General features: G+C 36.7%; 1 long non-coding RNA gene across 1 annotated transcript; it reads right to left on the reverse strand.

Annotated features, from left to right (window-relative positions):
• Window positions 1-1,742: 1,742 nt before the first annotated feature.
• LOC146328963 (uncharacterized) lies at window positions 1,743-6,343 on the reverse strand. The gene is made up of 4 exons (XR_014769997.1): window positions 6,181-6,343; window positions 3,966-4,102; window positions 2,695-2,739; window positions 1,743-2,595 (listed from the first exon to the last, which is right to left on the reverse strand). It is a non-coding gene; the product is annotated as an uncharacterized LOC146328963 (long non-coding RNA).
• Between the last annotated feature and the right edge of the window lie 2,903 nt (window positions 6,344-9,246).

The raw sequence follows: 9,246 nt of genomic DNA on the forward strand, positions 1-9,246 counted from the left end.
GCTCCTCTACTTATGAAAATACCTACTGTGTTTTGGATTGAGTGTAAATGTCTGCCTTTTATTGCGTTATCCCCATACTGCTGCTGGTGGAGACTGACAGCTATGAAGAAGGTTTCTATGTCAGCGACACCTACTGTCCTGGTATGTGAGGTTTTAGATATCAGTGTACTCAGCAAAAACTTCCAATTTGAAATACTTAAATTTATTCAGCATTTTGATACAAAACAACATTGACATTCTTTGTTTCTTTGTTACAAAAGGAGGACAAAACTATCCACTGGTTTTGTTCAAAAGTAAACCCTTTAATTGACAGAGAGGATATACAAAAATGTCTGGCAGACAAATAATCTCACAGGCTTGCAAAGAGTTCAGATATTTTAAAATTATAATTCTCCTGTGTTTCATTTGGTGGATATAACACTGACATAGTGTTTTGATAAAAGATTCCTATCAAGACGGACAATCTTCCCACAATTCTTTCCCTGCAAGTTCACACACACACACACATGCACGCACGCACGCGCACGCACACACACACACACACACACACACACACACACACACACACACACACACTGTATTGCTCCTTTCTTAACACCAAGTCCTCTTCCAAAGCTGTCAGTCCTATCTTGTGATCTTCATCAGCAGATGGAACTTTTGCAGTTATCATGTGTCCTCAGTTATGGAATTTAAGTCATGTAATAACAGGTGGTCTCATATCGGGATGGAGATACATGACAACTGAGCAAATCCATCTGCCAGTAAAGGCCGGACGATGTGGCTGAAGGCTCTGGACAATTTCCAGTCAATGGATGAAGTGGACATATTTCCAAGGTTCAAGGGAAATTTTGGCACTTTTCATGTGTATGTTCAGTCAGCGTTTATGGTAAATGTAGTCAACTGCAATTCCTCCGTGCGCTAGATTGGTGAAAACTGAGGGTGCATTCCAGTTCCCATTCTACCAGAATCCTAATACTTTGTATATCAAATGCAGTATGCCAAAAATACCAGAATGTCTTGCTGCATGCAGTCACATTTTGGAGAATGCAGGCCAGCATGCTTTTCTGGCTATTCTGTCCCACAATCCTTTGTGCAGTGGAAGATACATCATATCAACTGAGCCACAGAGAGAGCACAAACAGATGACAGCTTATTAGCTGCACTTCCAACTGACGTACTCTTTCTTACATTTAAAATTTTGCACTACAGACTGTGACAGATGTATGGGAAAGAGGGTCAAAGTGCAAGATGCAATGTTATGATAAAACAGTAGCTCCTAATTATATGCATGCTGCATGCAACAGTACATACTAAAAGTAAAAAGAAACAAGTGTGAGATCTGGAAAGCAGCTTGAGTTCTGCCTGGTGTTCAGTCGATTTATACTGCCTTGCTGGAAAATGATACCGCAGGGCGAATCAACAGCAAAGTCTATTCTTTTATTACAAACAGGGCTAAGTGTGTTGTAAGAATAAGGGGAGCATATTTTGATTTTTTATTATAGCATCTTTATTTAAGATTTCAGGGGCAGAATATTTTTATCTGCCAACATCCTTTATCAAATAATGCTCCCACTAAAAAATCATTTTATATTACACCACTACTCACTCCACATATACTGTAAAAATATGGGGAGCATGTTTAAAGTCTGTTAACCACTAAGTAGCACATCTCGTCAGAACACCAGCAGGGCCTATGTGTAAAGGGATGCACTCGCATGAGCTTCTGAGGACCATGCCTGTGCTGCTGTTTTTGCATCAGAACTCAGCATTCTTAGTCAATATAGCGCACAGAGGAATTAATTGCTTTAACTGACTAGACATGTATAAGAAGTGCAGAATTTTCCCTTCAATAATGAACCCTAAACCTCAAATAATAATACTTGTTGCCAGTTTATCTACTGTAGATGAAGGTTGTTAGTGTGAAAAATAAACTCCATGAGCAATTCTTAATCATTTATCTATAGTGTTCAGATGTCTACCTAAAGCAGAGTATATGGCTCCACCACCTCCAATATCAAAGTTAGCTCCATGTTGTGGTTGAAAACAAACACCAAATCATCTGGTAATTGTTAAGAACATTCATATGCCCAACTCAGAACTGATTTAATGCAATTTGATATTTAAAACACAAATATAGCTGCAGACAGCAACAACTGTAATTGCATAGAATGGCAGTATGATAAAAACAACCATCTCTTAAAATGGACTTTAAAGAAATAAAAGAAAGATGCGCCAAACACCGTCTCCTACGTTCACTCTGCTTCCCCAAAATCTGAAAGTGAAGATATACTGTGAATGTTACACTGGTGGTTGGATGCACATCAGTCATTGAGAGGACCTTCCTCTACGTCTTACTTGCACCTTTACACATGCTGCAGCTCTCCACCACCTGCTTTTAAAAGTGGGCCTACGTTTACCTATGTTAACAAGGACTGTGCGAGGCAGTCAGTGCAAAGGAAAAACAGCTACTGCTCTTAATCATACGTTCCTCAGTCACACAACTGCAACAGCCCTCCACCGAGAGCCCTTTTCAGCCGAGGTCTTTATCCTTTCCCATCTCAGGTCTGCATGTCTGTCTGCATGTGGTTCTCGACTCTGCGGAGAGACAAGAGATTAAACCTTGCACCCAAATACACACCTCTCGTATTTCAAATTGTTCTACACTCGATGAATCAGGGTAGAAAAAGTTCTTACCTGCTCAACATGTATATCATCTGTCCAGGATCATCTGTAAACACCCTGTAACATGAAAGAATGGTTCCATTAAAGAAACAATGCTCGCTCATCCACGAGCCAAGTATGCACAGCACTGATTTCATAATGGACATTGTCCATTAGGTCTTAAAGGGACAAAATCAAAAATACACATTTCTCCATGACATGTGGTGCCGTTTATTCATGTATGTTTTGTTTTTTTTTGGTGTGAGTGAGAGGCTTGGGGATATCAGCTGAAGAAATCTCTGCCTTCTCCCCAATGTAATGGGAAGAAATGCCAGCAGTCCTGTGGTGCTCAAAGCACCAAAAAATACATTTGAAATATTCAAAAACAGCGTCTCTTTCCAAAAATCATGACCTGGTTACTCAAGATAGTCCACAGACCTTGTCGAGAGCTGTTTCATGTAAGAACCATTTTATTTCTATTTGAAAGAACATAGTTCTGGTACACTACTGCAGAGAGAAAGTAGTTCCTTAATGAAACTTCTCATACCAAGGTCTGTGGATTATCTTGTGGAACTGGGTCATGATTTCTGGAAAGAGATACTGTTTTTGAATTTTTTAAACTTATTTTTTGGCACTTTGAACACCACGGGACTAGTGCCATCTAGTTCAATTATATTGAAGAGAAGGCAGAAATCTCTAAAGTCAATTATCTCTAAAACTAGGCAACTCACACCAAAACAGTATAAATGAATAAACATGTATTTTTGATTTTGGGTTGAACTGTCTCTTTTAGTGTTTTTCCATCCTTTTGTTCAGGAGGGGCTTGAGGACATTTAAGGTCTAAATTTGGATCCCATCAAGAAAAGGGAGACGCTTTTTTGAAAACTTTGAATGCATGTCATTCTACCCTCTCTACCTCTACTTCCAAGTTAGCTGACAAGAAAAGTTTTGGTGAGGAAAACAAGTCATAGCTTGGAGCCTGTACCAACTACAAGTGGGTACATGTAAAAGAAAGAGGTGGAGCTGTCAATATTGTCAGTGCCATGAATCAAGTGCTAAATGTGAAAGGAGAAGAAACTTGTATAACCTCTGGGGAAATTTGGCTAAAGAAGGAGCAAAAAAGGAAATTCAGTGAGGTGAGATGTACATAATATCACATAAGTGGACTAGAATAAGAAGCTGTAAATACTACACTAAGAGTGAGAATTACTATATGTGCTTAGTAGAGGGTAAGTTTATTTTTAATCTTTTAGATATATAGTATGATGCACATGAAAAGTTGACCATATGAAAACATCTCTTACCCATCTCCCCAGTGGTAAAATGCCCGGTCCTGGTAGAACATGGACACAAACAGCCAAATGCTGATCGTCTCGACCCAGAAGATAACAAACAGGAACCATAGCGATGACAGCAGGACTTCACACAACATCCTGGAGCTCTGCAAGGACACAGTAAGTAATACCTTCAAAAATTATGAGCCTATGCAGTAGATATTCAGCTAGCCTCTGACTTTTTCATGGGTTCTTCTATTTTAAATTAGAGTTGGGTAAAACAGTAATTATCACTTTAATGTCCCTGGTTGTATTAAACTATTTTGGGACATCGTGCAAATCATGTTTAATGCTAAGCTAATACCCGGGTCCATGTCCAACATGTTGCTGTTTTCAATAAATTGGTGGTGACAGTGTCCTGAACTTCACTATTTTCCTTGACATGACTTTCAGCACACAAATTTTTATAGACACATGCACATAACAAAAGAACATTTAAATAATATCTGATTTTGTGACCACCGTACATGTGCAATGTAGGGGTGTAATGATACATGAATCTGGATGAAATGATTGATTCAGTGCTCATGCAAAATCGATGATCAATGCAAAATGAAAAAGTCATCCTATATCAGCATCCTTTAAGACAAGTAGGGATTGTAATGATTGATCAATCACGTATTAATTGGTGGTTAAGCATTTAATTGATCAAATAAAATTCCCTATCAAATAAAGATCTGAAATATAGCAGATTATTTCTATGAACAAGCTCGTCATATTATCAAGTATATATGTTTAATATGTAGGCCTTTACATCTTTACATGTTTCATAGGCTCTGTAATGCTCTCAGAAAATATGCAATATGTGGCTGAGTAAATAAACCTATGATTAAGAGAAAATATGTTTGGTATAAGCAAGGTTTTTATGTTTTTTGGAATGACAATTTTGAACAACAGGTCGTTGTGAAATAAATACCAACAGGATGATGCAGGATTCATCCTTAAAGGGTTCACTTCACAATAATGACCTCCTCACTGTATATTATTCTGCTTATTACATGTTTATTTATCCAACAACAACAACAACAGCAACAACAACGGAGATTTGGCACACCTTTATGTGACACAAAACATTCATTTTAAAATTATTTTAAAAGATGTTTTTAACAATATTAAGCTGCTCACTGTACTTTCTTAACAACGGTGTGTTACACATAGCAACGGTCTGCTGTAAAGAAATACAGACCTTAGAATGCAGTAACTAACCAATCAGAATCGAGTATTCCACAAAGACATGTAATAAACAATGTTTAGTGTTTTTTCCCTTACACTACTCACTGGCTCAGTAAACATTTCATTCATATTTTTTTAGAAATTAACTGCTTTATGCTGATCCGCTATATGTCTGGTATGGACATGATTTGTCATATAAAATGCAGTTATTTTATCATGTTCTAAGTATGTAACATGATGGACTTGAGCATAGTAATGTAAGCTTAAACAAGTAGTCTAGCTCTAAGTATTACATTGTTGAGACATGCTATTAGTAAGCTAATAAACATACACAACAGATATTTGATCACCTGGCTGACTTTTAAATTTAAACATTAGCAAGAGTGAAGTCCACACTGAAAACATGAATTGTCCAGTTGCTAAAGTTTTGTTTTTAAGTGGCTGTTGAAATTAGTTACCAAGTCTGTGTCCAAACATTTCAGCTAACGCTAACGAATGTAAATACATAACTAGGTCAGTTAGCTGACGTGATATTACAGACAACGACGCTACTTAAATGTTTATTGACATATAGACTAGCTATTGGTGAACACCCTCGCTCCGGGGACTACCGCATCATTTCCATTAAAGTTACGGAGTTTTCACGATGGCTAGCTTACTAGCTTAGCAGCTAAGGGCGAGCTACAAGTAGCTCTGCCAGCTAAACGGCCAGCTAGCTCACTGATAGCTGTTTTACGTAGGTTTTTATCATGTTTGTGTAGCCAATTCAGCAAATTATTACGTTTTGACTTAAACACCCACTAGCTACTGATTAGCCATACTTAAACCTAAAATTAATGCATCGTCAGTGTAGATCTTTCAAGTGTAAAAACGATAAAGTTGCAGGGGAGTACCTAACAAGCTGGAGTAAGTTTGTTTTACAGCTAACGCGACGTTACAGCTGTCACACATCCATATTGTTTACGCCGACACGAGGTAAGTAAATAAATATTGATTCGTGTTGTTTACTTACTCAATTCAAACACTGTTGAGAAGGCATTCCTTTATGTCCAAGGTTAGCTTAACAGTCACTTTTGTTTACACTGCTCGTCACATAATCACGTTCCATGTACTTCCGCGTCTCGATTGATTGATTCAACCTGTGGTCCTCGGACCTTCAGCGACCATATCAGACCTTCTCTGCGATCTCATAGAAGTGGCATCACTATGAAAGCGTGTGCGTCGTGTAAGTCATAATGAGAAACATTTTCAACATAATTAGTAAATGAGTACCTTAAAATTACGAGTCAATTTTGAGAAAGTTTCTCATTATTTTAAGATACTATTTTGATATGTCAACTTTTTGAGATACAACTTTTGATGAAGTTTCTCATTATTTTGAGACTCATACCTTTGAGATACTAAGCCATTATTTTCAGGTATATCATTAATTTCAGATAAGTAAGTTATATACTACACCATGATTTTGAATGTTCTCATTATTTTAGTTTGAGAACGCTCATTATTTTGAGATACTAAAGCATTATTTTCAGATCAGTAAGTCATAATTTTGATCAAATTCCTCATTGTTTTGTGACATTGTCATTATTTTGACATGTCATTCAAAAAAGATTTTTTTTTTTTTTTGAGATATTAAGTAATTTTGAGATAAGTCATTCTTTTGAGACTAGTAATTATTTTGACCAAGTTTATCACTATTTTAAGAGAGAGCTCCTCATCTTGAGATACAAAGTCATTATTTTCAGATAAGTTATTTATAGAATGTTTCTAATTATTTTGAGATACTACTCAGTATCTCAGAGTCATTATTTCAAGAAAGTTTTTCATTATAATGACTTACAGGATCTTTTTTCTGTCATATTGGCAGGAACGACCTCATAACTCATGCAATGCCATTGTACAGAAAGTTATAGTTGCACACTTTAGGTACAAAAATAAATAAAAAACACAAGACAAGTTATACTAAAATTACTTTATTACAGCTGATTTCTGTTCAATATCCCTCTGCCAACACAATGGTAAATATAATACAAACAAAATAGTAAATTTGATCCTATTTTTATTGTTTATGAATCTTTTTACACAATTTAAATCCACTTTTAGTACTTTACCATCTCTTATGTAGTATCTTCATAATCTCTCTGACATTCAACAAGTTCCACCATCTATACAGTTTAATACAGGTTATGAGTTGTAGTGGTAATGTGCCAAAGAAGAATACTGACATCTTCAAAGAAATGCAATCTTTTCATAATTTGCCTGTCACCACGTCATCTTTTCAAGCCTTTTTACTTTGGCCACTTGACCAGAACCAACTTGTGTTTATGTTTTCATACATTTCATGCCGTCAGCCCAAATGATAGGTAAAAACCATGGAGATGAGACAATGCAGTGGTATCTGGGCTTGGCAACTCTGGTATGGCACAGTGTTTGACCATAGAAAGGATCACCATTTTCTGTTGCCAATTTTCATTCAGTATCCCACATGGTTTCAGTCAGTAGGACAAAATTTGACATCAAAGTTTAAGTAAAAAAAAAAAAATCTAATAAAAAATAAAATCCAGGTTGGTGGAAAGGTCTCATAACTGACAAATGATTGACAACAATATCCAGACTCCCTCACACACAACACTGACATAAAAGTGAACAAAAATTGTGCATACAAACGTAAGGTTGGCATGTATGTGAGGTTTGATTAGCCTAACATTCAAACTCTCGGCCTTGGCTTTTGACTTAAGGTACTATTCCGATCATGATAAATACATTCCCCTTTTCCAAATATCAATAAATCAGAAAAGAAATGATGAATATTGTGTTACAGTAGCTGGAACTAGTCACTTGGCATTAAAAAACTAAAGAGTTTTGGGACCAAACCATATGTAACTTGATATAATGCATACTTTCTAGGTAGGATTATATACATGTGGAAAATTAAAATCCCACCTATTTAAGAGAAAGACCCCAGCATTTTTTGTGTCCACAAATGTGATATGAATATATCACAGTATAACATTCAGAAAGAGCCAGCACCTGAAAAGGTGGCTCTGAATCAGAGTGAGATGGGGACAGACATGTGCAGTCAGGGGAGAATGAAGTCTGCAGTGATGATGCTTGAGAGATGGCTGGCTGACTAAATAAGTGGCATTTATTAAAGGAGATGACAGCAAATACATGCATATGAGGCATTCTGTCTGTGTACACAAAACCAAGAATATCTTCCAATGAGCTATGTCCAGACAACTCAACACCACTTTCACTTTGAGAGTGAAAGGTTTGCTAATATCATCAGTGTGGTCCATCAGTTAAATAAAGTTAGTTTTAGAAATTATTTTCTTAAAATGTGAGTTTAGTCTTTAAATGTTTTCTTTAATAAAATATACACATATGAACATTTAACTCCAGCTTTGTGATTCAGAGGAGTATCTCTGGGTCGTTATCTTTATAGGCCTTTTCAACAAAGTGTTTTAAATTCTGTGTTTGGAAATGGAAAGCCTGACTTGAACAGAGAGGCTGTTAGAATGTTGAAACTTCTCCAACGATATTTCAACCACAAACCAGAGAGAAGGGAGAAAGAGAAACAGATATTAGAGGAGCTGCTAGAGCTATTAAAGGAATACCTAAGTGCTTTTTGCCACATTTATTATGTATTTGGCTGTGTTGAGTGTGCGTTGACTCAGTTTTTACAGTTACATGTATATGCTACAATGCCATCATGTAAGCATGTGCTTGATTCTGATGAGATGGTGTAACATTTCTACCTTAGCACCTTTTACATTTTTAGTGTTTCGTAACTGGGCCCCAACATTTTTTAAAGTGTTGTAGTTTTCTTAGTAGTGCCAAGCCTGCTGTCATGGTCATGACAATTACCTTAAGCTATCTGCATGAACAAAATGCACTCTTTCCAGTTAAAGGGCTAGTTTGGATTATTTGAAATGCCATTCTATGAGGTAGTTACCAATAGTCAGTATATTAGCGGCAGTAGATGGCATTTCACACGCCACTAAGAGAAGCAGACAGGAGTACCAGCACAGAAGCTGAGTAATGTACTGCAGCAAAATGTACTTTAGCCACCCAAAAA

This window comes from Lutjanus erythropterus, chromosome 4, assembly GCF_056507025.1.
Source record: "Lutjanus erythropterus isolate fLutEry1 chromosome 4, fLutEry1.hap2, whole genome shotgun sequence".
In the NCBI taxonomy this organism is placed as follows: domain Eukaryota; kingdom Metazoa; phylum Chordata; class Actinopteri; order Lutjaniformes; family Lutjanidae; genus Lutjanus; species Lutjanus erythropterus.